This window comes from Mus caroli, chromosome 9 (assembly GCF_900094665.2).
Source record: "Mus caroli chromosome 9, CAROLI_EIJ_v1.1, whole genome shotgun sequence".
In the NCBI taxonomy this organism is placed as follows: Eukaryota; Metazoa; Chordata; class Mammalia; order Rodentia; family Muridae; genus Mus; species Mus caroli.
This window is the reverse complement of record NC_034578.1, coordinates 46,206,627-46,222,166: the sequence shown is the minus strand read 5'-3', so window position 1 is coordinate 46,222,166 and position 15,540 is coordinate 46,206,627. Positions and strand designations below refer to the sequence as shown.

Genomic DNA, 15,540 nt, shown 5'->3' with positions numbered 1-15,540 from the left:
TACTGTGCTTCTGCCAGTACATCCCCTCTAATTACTTCTCCCACACAGGAGCCTCTGCGTTTTTAAATGCAATTCAAATCAATTGAGTTATTCTCCTGCTCAAAGTCCAATCCTTCAAAATTATTTTTCATTTCCTTTGGGTAGAAACCTATCTCCATCCTAAATCCTGGAGTTTTACAGTGTGGTCTCTGGTGATGCCTCTGGCCGTACTTTGTACTGTCTCCAATTCAAACTCAACTCTTTATCCACTGTGTTTATAAAATAATCCATGGCCTGTCCTGAGGCTAACTGCAGAGAGAATGGAAAAAAGGCCTGTGGCAGAAGAGAGTGCTGTTCCCATGTTGGGCTCCCTTGCTGGGTGTAGTGGCTATTCCTGGTTGTCAACTTGACTATATTTGGAATGAACTACAATCCAGAGTTGGAAGGCTCACCAGTGACCCTAATCTGGAGGCTGGGAGATAGAAGTTTCTGATCTGGATCTTGGTATGGAGAGCTTGAGGCATAGTGGCTATGGATTCCAGAAGATTAAGACAGGGAGATCTCCGAGTTCAAAGTCATCTGGGATTAAAGGTGTGGTGGAACACACCTTTAATCTGGGCTACAACTTCTGCTGGAGACCATATAAGGACATTGGAAGAAGGGAGTCTTGCTCTCGCTCCTTCGCCTGCTTGCCGTGTGGAACTGAGTAACTTCTAGATCCTTGGACTTCCATTCACAGCTACTACTGAACCATTGTTGGGAACTGGACTGCAGACTGTAAGTCATCAATAAATTCCTTTACTATATAGAGACTATCCATAAGTTCTGTGACTCTAGAGAACCCTGACTAATACACTGGGTAACACTGTGTTCTTCTAGAAAGGAGTCAAATCCTACTTGTCTCCGGGCCTTGTCTGCAATGATGACTTTCTTTTCTCCAGAAGAGAAGATAAAATGCAGCGTATACATTAGGAAGGGTCCTGTGGACATTCCCATTTATCCTAGTAAGTATAAGAATAATACAAGTAAATGCTTTGAAAACATTATTGTATATATGTATGTGTGTGCATGTGCATGTGTGTGCCTGGATGAGTTCATGTGCACCCTGTGAGTGCCACAGCTTTGCAGAGAGGCCAGAGATGATGTCTGATCCCTGGAAGGGGAGATGCAGGTGGTAATGAACTGCCCGATGTGAGTGCTGTGAGTCAAACCTGGTTTTCTCTGTAACAGCAGCAAGCATGAAGTCATCTCTGTGGGCCTCAGTAAATGCCATTTCAGAGATTGCTATATGCCGTGTGCCAAGCCAAGCACTTGAAATGCATGATCCATTGACAGCGCATAGAACCCCATCAAGGAAGTGTCATCATCATTTTATGAGAAAACCATTTTATGAGGAAAATGGGAAATTCTGCATTTCAAAAAGGTACTAGTAACTTGAGCAACATCACACCAGTCATTAGTGACCAATAAAATAAAATAAAATAAAATAAAATAAAATAAAATAAATAACAAAAAACCTCTCTATCACTCTGGCTTCCAAATTCATATTCCGACTTGCTTTAAGTACTGATAAATAGATAGATGGCCTGTCCTGCTTTACATGTGTGTGTGTGAGTGTGTGTGTGTGTGTGTGTGTGTGTGTGTGTGTGTGTGTGTAGAAGTCAGTGGTTGACATCAGATGTCTTTTTCTATTAATCCTCCAGTTTTGAGTTGATCTCTAGCTGAGTCTGAGGCATGCTGACTCAACAGGACTGGCTGGACAGCTAGCTCTGGGGCTTTCTGTCTCTGTGTGTCTGTTTGCCGTGTGGAACAGCTCTGGGATTGTGCATACATGTACCTCACTATACCTGGCTTTTTACACGAATGCTGGAAAGCCTAACTGAGATTCTTACACTTGAATGGCAAGCAGCTTGCTGTCTGAGCCATCTCCCCAGCCCAATACACCACTTAAAAAACATAGGTACAAGATCTTATGACTTTCGAAGAGTCTCAGGTTAAATGTACCCTTGCAAACTGAGAACTGACCTTCCTCGACAGCAAAAGTTCCAGTTTCAAACATAGGGTCCCCAGAGAGCACTGCAAAAATCCCAAGTACAGCTCCACCCTGAGTGTCCTTCACTAATACATCTATCTGTCCGTGTCTCCAAAAATCCCAAGTACAGCTCCACCCTGAGTGTCCTTCACTAATACATCTATCTGTCCATGTCTCCTTGCTCCTCAGTACCTTCATCTTGGCATGATTGTCTGGCTGACGCAGGCATTAACAACCTGGGATCTCTCCTTCCCACAGGCTATGGCAACTATGAAAAATTTCCAGCCAAACAACATAGGCACAGCAGCTAGCTAGTACTGGTGAATAATGAAGGGGAAGCGTGAAGCATCCTGCTAACGCACTAACATGGAGAACACTACACACACGGCCAGACTTTTGTTGAGCTTCAAGTGGGTAGAGAGAGGGTGAGGCTGTCAGGAAGTGTGACACGTTGCTCACTGACCCATCCCTCACCCATCCCACAATTTAAGTGACTACCAAGTGCTTAGTGTCACTTTCAGCTATATGTTTCCATGGAAGTAAGAGACAGATTCTCCACTTCCAAACCCTCATAGTCTAGTGGGGAAAATTAAGAAATTCACAATCAAAATATTAGCATTATGATGGCAGTCTAAGGATCTGAGAGACAGCTCAGTGGGTAAAGTGCTTCCTATGCAAGCATAAGACCTGAGTTCAGATTTTTGAGCACCCATAGAATAGCCAGACATGACAGTTCATATCTGTAACTTCAGTGTTGGAGTGGGTGGGTAAGACAAGTGGAATCCCACCCCACATCCCACCTACCAACTCCACCCACCCACCACCCACCAGGGGCTTGCTGACCAGCCAATATACCGGGAACTGTGAGTTCTATGTTCATTGTGATACTTCATCTTAAAAAAAATAAGTTGAAGAGAAAGAGGAAGACAGATGTTGACCTCTGACCTCCACATGCACACACAGCAGTGTGAGCACTAACACACACATATGCACCCTCATGCATACACTACACACACACTCAGACACACACACACACACACATGCACAACTTTGGAAAGGCAAGATGCCAATACAAGACAGGCCTATGAGAAGGGTTAGGGGTGTAGCTATGGGTTAAGCTCTTGCTGAGCATCCTGGGGGTCTAAGTTCAGCCCCAACTCTGAAAACACAAGCGAATGAGACATCATAGGGCACTGACTAGTGTCCCAGTTCTGTGACTCTGAGCAAATGTCACTCCACCTCTCTGAGCTGGTCTGCAACACAGGACGTAACCAGGACCACAGTGGGTTACTGCAAGCAGCCGCCAGGACAGCAAATATGAAAGTGCTTCACAGATGAGAGAGATTATTATTGCTTGATGGGTTCTGAAAATTAAAAGAGGATTCCAAAATGCTGAGTATCACCGCTATTGTTTCACAGGGAATAAGACAATTATTTTAAATGCTTGAAAGTGAGCACAACGCGGATGATTCCACTGTCTTTCCCTCGACGTCTGAACAGCTCACTTCCACATCCTTTAACTCTTTCCCTCAAGTGTCTTTCTCTCCACAGGGTCCATCCTGGACATGTTATTTAATACCAAAAAAGTTATCTCTGGTTCCACACCTCTGCTTTCCCGATCACTGTAGTCCTAATCTGTTCCCTCTGTTCCTGGGTACGTGGTACCTCCTGAAATCCAGTAATTTTCTCTTTATATCATTATCCCCTTCCAATATAGTATAAATCCCAGGAAGGCTGAGATCTTTACTGTGTTCACAGATGGAGTTGAAGCCAAAATGAATACCTGGCATGCAGTAGATGTTCAAGAATAATAGTTTGATGACAGAATAAGAAACAGAATTTACGTTGCATAGCTACCATAGCAGAGGATACCCAGAGAATAGAGATGCAGAAAGACAGACCATAGGAACCAGAAGCAGGTCGGGAAATATGATGGTGGAGGGACTCCGGGCCATGGTGTGCAAAACACAAGCTTCCAATATTCAGAACAACACAAGCAGAGAGGCCACTGAGGAGGCCTAAAAGAGGCCGTATCAGCCACTATTATACAACAGACAGTGAACAGACTCCTCGCAATTTCAGAAGACAAGTTGGCATAATCGTAGAGAATAATTTCTGAGTTTCTGTTATCTATTGTTGCATAAGCAATTGTCCCAGAACTTAGCAACTTAGAACAATAACTATGTTGCCTCATAGAGTCTGTGGGTCATGAATGTAAACTGCTTAGGTAAGAGGTTCTGGCTTCAAGTCTTCCAAAGGTTCCAGTGACAACGATGTGGGCTATCGTCAATTGAAGGCCCTTATCACTTGAAGGCTTATCTGGAGAGCCTTCTAAGACAGTTTACCCAATGGCTGAAACTGCTGTTCTTTGCCATGTAGACCTTTCCAGAGGGCTCCAGACATGGCTTCATGGCATTTCCTATCTCTCTCCAGAAAAGCAGTCCAAGAGAGAACCGGGTTGAAGCTTTCTAGATTTATCTTTAGAAAGCACATTCTGTCCTTTAGACCTTGTCCTATCAGCACACCTGTGTTCCCTGTTCAGTGTAGGAACAGATCATACAAGGACATGGATGCTGGGAGGTTGGGGGGGGGTGTCTAAAGGCCACCTTGGAGGTTGGCTATGCTGGATTGTCACTAAGGACGCTGCAGGGATAATTGGAGGGCAGTGTTGGTTTATAGGCATTACCGGTTTCCCCAGCTCCTTAGAGAACACTGACCACAGATGTATTATCTTTTATCAAGTCATAGAAGGCCTTTGGCTGTATGTATTACTAGAGAAAATGCTGTGTATCAGAGCATGGATCCACCGCAGAGATCCCTGCATCCTTGCCTTGGATGCTAGTTTCTGATTGTCAGTACTTCTCGTCCTAGACCTGCTGTAAATGAATGAAAGAGCTGAAGATGCTCAGAATCTAAAACAGGAACAGCCAAGGATGCTAACCTGGGAACAGGATCTGCAACTAACCTTCCAAAAATCTCTTCCCATCACTAAGAAGTAAGCACATGTTGTGTGCCTGTAGTTATATCACATACAAGAGTCTTTCCTAAGCAAAGACTCATAGAAAGGCCCACAAAGATAAGTCACTTTCTGGGTTGGAAAGCATCAGCACCAGAAGCTATTAAATTCCACTCCTTTCTCAGGCAGGGCTGCTCAATACATGAATGGCATTTGCTTCTGCTACTAACATCCCCGGAGGATGGAAAGTCTATGGGTTGTTTTGTTTTGTTTTAGAGGAAGGGGCATTGTTTCATTTTGTTTTACTCTGATGTGTGTGTGTGTGTGTGTGTGTGTGTGTGTGTGTGTGTGTGTGTTTGTGCTGGTGTGCATGCCCATGCGTGTGGGTGCAGAGGTCAGGGGTCTTGCTTTATCGTGCTCTGCCTTATTCCTTAGAGATGGAGTTTCTTACTGAACATAGGTTGGTGTCCAGTCAACCTGAGCCATCCTCCTGTCTCTGCCCTCTCCTATAATGATGGCATTTAAAAAGCAATTGACCATGCCTAGCTTTTTACATGAGAGCCAGAATTCAAACTCCGATCCTCCTGCTTGAACAGCAAACACTCACCCACTGAGCATCTCCTGAGCCCTTAACTCTTATCTTAAAATGGCCTTTCTCGGGGTGCACATCACACCACAGGTCTCTACCAATTAGGAAGGATCAACCACAAGGTAGCAGGTGAAGGACTTGGAATGTTATGGGGGTAAATGAGGCCATGGAAAGCCATCACCAGGAAGACGGATGCCTCCTCCTGGTTTGTGTGGGGTGATGAGAGCTCAGCTGTGCCTAATTCAAAGGGGTGGTAAAGCTATTCAAATCCCTCTCCCTTGGAATGAGTAAGAGTTTCTGACAGGTGCCCGCCAAATAATTTTGGTAAGGATAAATGTAGAATATAAGAAAGAAGCATAAGCTTGAATTCTGTGGCAGTTTAGAAACGTCATTTCAGAGATGTAAAATCAGCTTCTGAATCAGGAGGAAGGTAGTTAGCAGTCGTGGCCCCTATCGTGATCACCCAGCAGCAGGAATGGCCCCTACCCTATCTCAATCACCCAGCGATTACTAAACAGGGGTCTTTCCAGTGCCTCGAGTCTGTTATCTTCAGTCATAATCACTGGTATTAGCACTGACATTATCACCACTCATACAAAACCCCAAGGTGGTAGAGATTAATCAGTTTGCCTCTCTGATCACATGGCAAGAAAGTGTCAGTGTTAGAACCAGACTCCAAGCCTATGAGGTCACAGGCTTACCTGTTATCCTAGGTTGTTTTAAGGGGTTAAATAGGGAGCAGACTGTTGGTCCACATTATCCATAAAATATATGGCCAGAAACCTTCTAGCTTCTTTCAAGGTAAATATCATATTTCTATCCATTTAATGGAGCCTCTTGTACTGTTGAATCCTGAGGGAGTTCAAATATATTAGGAGTCATCTTGCCTCCCTTCTTTTGTACCTGAAGAAACTCACGTGTAGGTTAAATGTTCCAATCAATGATACTCAGGCCTCTCCTGTCTCTTCCCACCAGGAAAAAAAAAAATATATATATATATATATACCAGTTGGTTAGTTCTTAAAGGCAGCTCTCAGGAAATTCCTCTACTGATTGCTTCTCAGGTCTGTCCACCCTCTGCTGTCTATGTAGTCAAGCAGCTGAGTCTTGAATACAAGTGACCTTTCAATCCAGGTGTTTATTATAAGAAAATAACAAACAGACCTTAATGTCAACAGGAGTTTGCTTTTCATTCCTTAAATAGATTGAGTCATTCAGATGTGGGAAAGAAGGCTCACCACCAAGCCCCAGCACTGTCCCCACCTTGTCTCTTGGTCCTCCTTCCATGCTGAAAGACGACGTGAGTGACTGCTCTGACCTCCATTCTACCCCTGCCTCCCTAACCTAGGATTTCATTGCTCACTGCAGCCAAAGGAGCTCAGATCCAGGGTGAAGCAAAACTTCTCAAGTAGTCCTCAAATTTAAAAATGCCACAGAGTAAGTTCATACACCTTCTACTTTCCTGGTATCATCTGCAGAATTTACAAGCACTTTCCTTATTAAAGAAGACTTGTCCAGATTGAAGAGATGGCCCAGTAGTTAAGGGCACTTGCTCTGCAAGCACAAAAACCTGAGTTCATATCTTCAGTGCTCATATAAAACCCAGCCATATCCATGCATACTTATAATCCTAGCAGTGAGGGTAAAGGAACCAGCCAGTCTAACGGAAAAGGGCAAACCCTAGTTTCAGTGAGAGGCACTGTTTTGAGGGAATTTGGCAGAAAGCGATAAGACAGGACACCCACATCCTCCCCCAACCTCGGCACATGTGTGCAAGAGCACATGAACGAACACCCATTTCTCTTTCTTTCCCTCCTGCCACACAGGAAAGAAATAAAAGAAGACTCTCCCATCCCCAGGCTTCTCCCTTTCTCATTATTTATGCCTCTTACATAAGTCAGCCAGGCCTAGCATTTAGCCATCACACAGTCTGGCTTTGAATCTCCACCCTGCACCTTAACTGTGTGACCTTGCCTGAGCCACTTACTTCTCTAAGGCTATTCATCTCTCTCGGGGATAAGAGGAACACCCACTTCCAGAGTTGTTACAGGACGGTGAGTTGAAGTGGACAAGTCATGTCAAGCAATGACCACAGTGTCCTACCCACAGCAAGTGAGTGCTAAATGTCGGCTGCTATAATGATGAGGCTAGCAATGAGGAGGAAGGGGGCTGGGGAGCAGGCCCAGTTGTCATAAGCAGCCATGCTAAGGGAACTTGTGAGCCAAGCTCTTTCTCAGACCAAGGGTTCCCAGGGAACTACTCGTGATGTTGCTGCCTGGGGTAACAGGAAGGAACTGAGGCAATTATACAGTATGCAACAGAAATAATTTCATTTCTAATGCCTTTCCCCTGCTGGGCCACTTAGACCCAAACAATAACAACAAGGCGGAGGCGGGAACAGGGGGGCAGGCACGTTCTAAAGGAGCTCAGTGATGAATAGATGGGGCCCCAGGACTCATTTTTTCTCCCAGACATCTACAGCGGAGGGTCCCTGGAGCCACGGCTGCAGTTCTGTGCTGATAGGCAGTGCTTTGAACCACTGGAGGCTAAAGTCTCTCTCTCTCTCTCTCTCTCTCTCTCTCTCTCTCTCTCTCTCTCTCTCTCTCTCTCTCTGGGACCAAGCTGACATCATTCAAGAGCTCTGGGGAAGTCAGGGGTCCTCCCTGCTCTTCTTACCTGAGCAGACAGCAAACTTCCCTCTTGGCCCCCTGGGAAAAGAGGAAGTCTTTGCAGGTGACCTAAGATTAGGACAAAACCACCCATGTTGCATGAAACTAATGCATGCATTCAGTGTACTCTTAACATCAGCCTATTCTGCCAGCCCATGTAAGCAATCCTCCTCTGTTCTTACCTTTACACACACACACACACACACACACACACACACACACACACTGTCCTATAGTCTCTGAAACATTCCAATCAAGCTCCAGGTCTCTGGGTTTGAAGCATTGCAACAATATAGCCTCTTCTATCCAAGGGAGTCCCCAGGCCCCAGTGACTCATCTCTGACTCCTCCCTGTACACTTGAGCCAACAGGAGCCCTGGCTCCTCTGAAGAATATCTCTGTGTCTCCTAGGGAAAGAATGGAGCACTCTCTCCCAGGGGCTGCTTGTCTGCCAAGGATGTCGATTTTAACCCATTGAGTTTACCCCAAGGGACAAAAATGAGGCAATGTGTGTTGTCCAAAGGACAAGTATCTCACCTTTCTCTGGACTTATCTGCAAACCGAGAGTCTGGATCTTGGTTTTTTTCTCTCCTTTATCATCACAGGCTAACACTATAATCAAGCTATTTATCAAGCCTATGCATGTAGATAATATGATAATATGACTTTATTATATTTTTTAAATAAGGAAAAATCTTCAATTACATAGATGATGGGGAAAAATGAGAGACAGAGAGTATTACCACTAGACTCCGGCACCCTTAGAGGTACTGAAAAGTACAGTGATAACATCAGTCTACCACCCAGACTTGGCAAATAAACAGCCTTCACATCGCCAGTCTCTCAGTAAATTATCATGGAAATCTGGAGGTGGGAGTGCACAGGCCCAAAGACAAGCCATGGCATCCTTCCAGGGCCATAAGATGCCTTTTTGTGGATAAAAAGAAGGGAACGTGATGCTGGAGTTCAGCTAAGTGACTAAAAACAGGCGCACAGGAGAGTTTCTGGTGAGAAATGCATGTAAGCAAAACACTTTCTAGCATCTGTGGGTTTCACACATTTCCTATGTGACCAGAGTACCTGGTAAGATGGAGCTGCTTTGGTCACTAAGTCAAATTCGAGAGTCCAGGACTTGGTAACTTGACACTACTCTTTTGGGGAATAATAAAAGGAAATTCAGTATTTGGGGACAGTTGCCCTGTTTGGAAACAAGGTCATCCAGGATGACCTCCAAGGAACCCAAAGAATCTTAGGCTCTAAAGTCCTGTTAAGAGTATCTGAGAGGAATATGGATGACTGGGCCATATTCTAAGTTTTCTCCAAGACTTATAATCTTAGGTAACAGTGGAGCAGTTGATACAAAACATGACTCTGAGAGGTTCTACCAAGAAAGTTTTGCAAAATCTCAGCTTGGATTCGACACAACCTGTGAAGGTGCCAAAGCACCTCATGCTCATGTTTTGTAGAGAGCATCAGCTGAAAAATTATGAATCTCTGGAAGAGATAGAGTCAGCTCAAGGATGTCTCATTATACATCATACTCACCCCATGTGCTCATGTATGTATGAATGTTTGCAATACACACACAGAATCACTGTATTACGTTCACAGCCATACTTCTTAATTTCATAGTGCAGTTTTCATTAGCAGGGGAGACGGAGACAGCTATCTCCATGAGAGTCCACACATCTTTCCCCTTACCCTTGTTTCTCAGAGAACAGTGACATGAGACCCATTTGGCCTCGGCAGATTGATCTCAGGAATATTTAAGGCAATGGGTTTTTATGTGACTCTGAGCTCCCCTCTGTCTCCTCTGTCTCTGTATCAGAAGAGAAGCTGAATTTCTCTCATGTTGAGGTTCTTCTAAATTATTCTCGAGGTTAGGTTTGCATGTTATAAACAGAAATAATCTGACTTGGAAGGTAGATGACGGATGGCTGATTCATCCCCACAAACCTTCCAGTTTATGGAACAAAGATTCAAAACAGTAGATTTAAGAAGTCACTGCCAAGAAGGAATGAGTGGCTACCAGCCTTGGGAAGCAGGGTGTGCTACTAGGCTGAACTAATCTTGTCTTGGCATTTCAAGAGCAGTTGTTGGTAGCAGAAAGGACCATCACTCACAAGAGAGGGTGGGAAAGAGGCACACACTAGGCTGGCCTCCAGAGAATGATAGCATTTACACAAGGCTATCTGCATCCATATTGGTGAGTCTTAGGAAGACCAAAACAAAATTTGTATGAGAAAAATCAAAGTCAGGAGAATTGTGGAAGAGGGGAAATTGGGTTGTACTTTTGGACCCAAGAAAGGGACTGAATCAGGTGAATGGTTCTTCCATTCCCATCCCCATAGTTGAAGAATAACTTTAGGAGACCATTTATTCAATAACTTGAATAACTTTAGGAGACCATTTGATAATTAAATGAGAGACTTTAATTTGTATCCATTAAACATGTGCACTGATTCTCTTAGAAATCCTAGTTTTCATGAGAGGTTATTTTCCCTAAAGCATGTGTATGAATGAATCACCCAGTGAAACATAGCGTTATGGGCCTCAACTTTAGATTCGAATTCAGCATTTTATTTGGAAAAGAGGCAGAAATACGAATTTTTAACCAGCTTCTTGGATGATTCAGATGCAGAGGTTTCTTTGCAATCCCTTAGGGAAATACTGCCTAGGACCTCTCCAGCAGATCAGAATCTTCATGTGCCAAGCAAGGAAGGTTGATGGAACTCAGGACATTCTTTTTTTTTTTTTTTTGGTTTTTCGAGACAGGGTTTCTCTGTATAGCCCTGGCTGTCCTGGAGCTCACTTTGTAGACCAGGCTGGCCTCGAACTCAGAAATCCGCCTGCCTCTGCCTCCCGAGTGCTGGGATTAAAGGCGTGCGCCACCACACCCGGCTTAGGACATTCTTTAGGAGACCAAAACTGAGAAACACTCGATTTTTAGTAGAGCACTTCCTTAGTGGATACAAGACCCTGGAACTGGTCCCCAGCTGCACAAACCAGCAAGAAGACCACAGCTGGGAAGTTCCTCTTATTTCTGGGTCTAACCCTCTCAAATCTCTTCCCTCTTCCACATTTGACTTCAGAGATGTTATCAAAGCCCCAAGAAAACAGATTTTTAGTGCATTTGCAAACATGAAACCACAAAGTCCAAGCCAGGGGGCAGGGAGCCAGTAAAATCAGCCTCCTGATTCTCTTGAAATCAGTTGCACTCATGTAGGCTGCTTTCTGCCCACCCTCATCAAACAACAGCACACAGGAAAGATGAAAAGAATGCTTTCTCAAGTAGCCCTAATGCGGCCGGCCGGGTGGGTCAGGCATAAACACAGTATTTGCATCTGAAGCGGGGTTTGGGGTAACGCTGAACATCTAGTTCCCAAACCTCAAAGGTGTTCAGCCTAGTCAGAATCCATAAATTGTTGAGAGTGCAAAAGGACATAGAGAGGGACTGCACACACTGGATTGCACCTCATCCAACCTCAGGAACCCCAGAAAAGAACCCAGTGAGGTACCCAGTGAGGAAAAAGATGACTCGCTGAAGCAGTTTCCCTGTGGCTGAGAACAAGGGCCTGTCCCCAGGGAGCTGCAATGCTGTTCCTTGTGTCCATGGCAAAGCCTGTTGTGTAGGTGGCAACCGGCTCTCTTACCTCTGCTCCTCAAGAGGGACCTCACAGGCTGCCCGCCACAAAAAAAGGAAAAAGGGAAGTGCTCTGACGCTTAGAGAAGCTTCTTCGCATATGGACTTAGTGGGGCTCTTGATCCATCCCAGAGATGGACAGTCACCTTCTATCACTGTCTCCCGCCCCCACTGTCACCTACACTCCCTGGGGAAAATGGGTCTAAAATACCCGGCTTTCTTTCGGACTGGGTGACAGAGCAGCGGACAGAGAACGGGATTCAGCACCAAGGACAGCAGAAAGCCTAAGGATGGAAGACCGCTCCCGGAAGCAGTTTCACCATCAACCTTGGCTTTAGCCCTTTCAAAAGTCTCTGGTTGCACCAATAACAGAAAGGTCAAAAACAACCCTTCTTCCTTTTGGGTGGTGGGAAACTCTAGTGCGCGCCTGGGGTCCTAGTCTTGAATACTAGGAGGACAATGCCCTACCCTCTGAAGCCACAGCTACACCTGACTGTTACCCAGGATCAGGACTCCCGCCCAGAGAGGAAAGCGCGAAGGACGCTAAGTAAGAAGGACTGGGGATGGCCATCCTTCAGGTTTCCGACGCCTGGAACGCAATCTCCCCGACGGAGACTCAGTGGAAAGGGTACTCCCGGACAGGCGGCGCTAGAGTGGCTGGACAAACTTCTGTTCCCGGCCGGTCATCTCTAGACGCTTCGACCGGTGCAGAGGCCACAGACTCCTTTTGGCTCCAGCCAGCCAGTTCTTACCTTCAAGCCATAGGGCGCCCGGGGCCAGAGAAGGCGCCGGCTGCTCGAGGCTTCCAGCTCCCGCCTCATCCACGCACGGCCGCCCCTCCGGCAGCCGTCCGGGGCCGCCGGTCCCCTCTGCGGGTCCCTCGGCTCCCGGCCCCGCCGCGCCGTTCAGATCCCCAGCGGGCAGCCGCTCGGCCGGCTCGGGCCCGCGGGGAGCAGTGGACGGGCCGCGGCGGGGCAGGGCGAGGCGGGGCGGGAGGGCGGGAGCGCAGCGCGGGGACCAGGCGGGGAGGCGGGCAGGCGGCGCCGCGCGCGAGAGGCGACCAGCTCCGGCACTGAGGCTGGACAGCTCCGTGGAGTCAGAGCGCCGCGCGCGCAGGAGGAGGGGGCGGGGTCACCCTGGCCACGAGGCGCCCGGGAACCCCGCCCCTGGGACAGGCCCCACCCACCCAGGGCCCCAGAGCTCTCTCTGCACTGCGGGGCCTGGGGAAGGAACCCAGGAGAGCTGAGACACAGCATCCGTTTCTGGCTTTGAGTAGAGGATAACCTGTGCTCTGGACTGCTCGCCGGTGTCCCCCCTACACTCATTAAGTAACACCCTGTCCATCAAACCTATTCTGGTCTAGCATTCACAACATTAGCCGGTCGATCCCCTCCTTTGAGGAGTCAGGGCCAAGGGCTAGCTGAAGCACTACCAGTGGTACATCAAGTCTTTAAAGAAGAAATAGTTTCCGGAAAGACATCCAGGGTCCGTGTACAGACGTCTGAAAATCACAGCGGTTAGTTTCGCTGTTGAACTTTCCCAAAGGAAGACCTGGGCAGAGCAGATCTAAGATGGAAATGATAAAGAATGCCCTGGGATTTCCAGCTCACTCTGCCCTCTGCACTGAGGAGCAGGAGAAGGGAGAGGAAGAGAAATGTGATCTTCTTCAGCCCTAGCCAGGGAACCTACTCCCCTTTCCATCCTCTTTCTCTCGGATCCAGCTGGTGTTTTTCTGTCCTTCTGTCCTGCCTCTGCCAGCTTCTATATGAGATTCAGGGGTAACAGAGGAATAAAAACAGGGTCCTGTTCGCGTGGGGCCATTCCAGAGTAGAGACTTCCAAACACTTGTAGCTAAAACAGGTGCTGTGGAGTACCAACAGGGAGACCTCACAGGAGCTGGGCATTGAAGGGCCAATGCAAGTCCCCAAAGAGAAGGCACCACAGAATTCCTCGGACAGCAGCACAGAGGACGCTCTGCATACAGCAAGTGGCCATGCCACTTAGCCACAAAGAAGAAACTCCTTCCATTGATCCACATAATTCTGGAAAATTAGGACTGGAAGCAGAGACCTTAATATTCAATTAATCACTGTTTGATGTAAAGGTGGAAACTGGGGCCCGAAGAGGTATGCCCTTCCAAGCGCCACGAGGACTGAGCAGTGGAACAGGCCTGATACATGGCACGTTTTCCTTAGATATGGCCATCTGTGGAGACATTTAAAGGAGTGGAAACTTCCTGAACATGATGTAGCCTCCTCTGTCCCTCTTCATTAGTCTTTGGATATGGTCTATCCGTGGGTCTCCTTTAGGCATGGTAGGGAAGTATTAGAACTACCAGAAACATTAGAACTTTTCACATTTGCTTTTAAGGCATTCAAACATTACAGATAGGGTTGACTCCCCACTGTTTTCCTATGTACCCTGGACATGTTCATCCCAAGAAATAACACACTTAGATAGGGATTGTGTCCTGCTCAACCCACCATCTCTATGCATTCTCACATGATCTGGTGTCCTGCCTCTATCACTTGCCAGTTGTAGATGTTACTTTAATGGTTTAATCTCTCTGGGTCTCCCTGTTCATATCCTTACATTGGTCCAAGCAATGCTTATTTCTCTGGGGTGCACCGAGGATAATAGGTGAATTCTCAATGAAGGAACTATATATGAATAAGCTCTCTGGCTGCCCTTAAATGGTAAGGTTGGCTTTGTTGGTTGAGGAGGCAGAAGCAGGAGCCAGCCAAATGACCTCAATGGACACTACACCTCTGCACTGCCTTTTTTACCCACATCATGCATGGCTGAGTGATTTCATGCTGGCTGTGAGTGAGACGGATGGATCTTTTAGTTTTCAATTAGCAAACGCCTTGCTTTTTAAACAAGCAGTGCAGAAAACAGATGCTCTGGGTGATTGATGGCAGGGAACATCTGTGGTTAAGCAATGGCTGCACCAGGCTCCCAGATTCCTGGCTGCCAGGGCCCTCTGGAGGTCACTCAGTGCCTCCCCTACCACCAGACAGAACTGGACTCAATCCAAGTACATCAGGTGGGAGCGGGACACCCTTTAACCTCATATGCTTCCTGGAAAAAGAGATACAATCGTTTGGGTTTTTTTCTTAACTCCTTAATTGTATGTTACAGAGCTTGGGAGTTGAGATATTCTACCCTATATGTCTCTTAAATCTTTAATTTACCTCTATCTTTGATGTGTGGGTTAAGTATAACGTACATATTTGTGTGGGCCTGTGCATATGTGTACTTATGAATGCCAGAGGTCAGCATCAAAGGTCTCCCTCAATCTTTCCCCGCCTTATTTTTCAAGACAGAGTCTTTCATTCTGCGGAAGCTCATCAATTTGACCAACCTGACTGGCCAGTGATCCACCTGTCTCTGCCTCCCCAGTGCTGGGATTACAGGCCTGAGCTGTTGACTTTGCTTCTGTGTGTGATTCCCAAGGGATCTAGGCTAGTGTTCTTCTATCTCTCAGTGTTGCAATCATGTTATTGACTAAACTTTCTGTGAAGTCCAAGATTAAGGTGCTGGGGTGGGTCTGCTTCTTGGGTCAGGGGTATGCAGCAAAGCAATGAGCTCAGCCTTCTGTGCTTGATTGTGTCTGTCGTGGTCCAGACACACGTGGAGAGGCGCAGTGTCCCAAGTTACTAGAATTGCTGAG

At 46.6% G+C, this 15,540-nt stretch overlaps 1 protein-coding gene across 2 annotated transcripts in view; it reads right to left on the bottom strand.

Moving 5' to 3' along the window:
• Drd2 (dopamine receptor D2) overlaps window positions 1-12,941 on the bottom strand; it is a 66,866-nt gene extending 53,925 nt beyond the window's left edge. Inside the window, exon 1 of one of the 2 annotated variants that reach the window (XM_021172004.2) lies at window positions 12,620-12,941. The gene's annotated coding sequence lies outside the window, so the exon portion shown is untranslated. The remainder of the gene's footprint in view (window positions 1-12,619) is intronic. The other variant, XM_029481157.1, reaches the window with a different exon arrangement.
• Window positions 12,942-15,540: the final 2,599 nt, after the last annotated feature.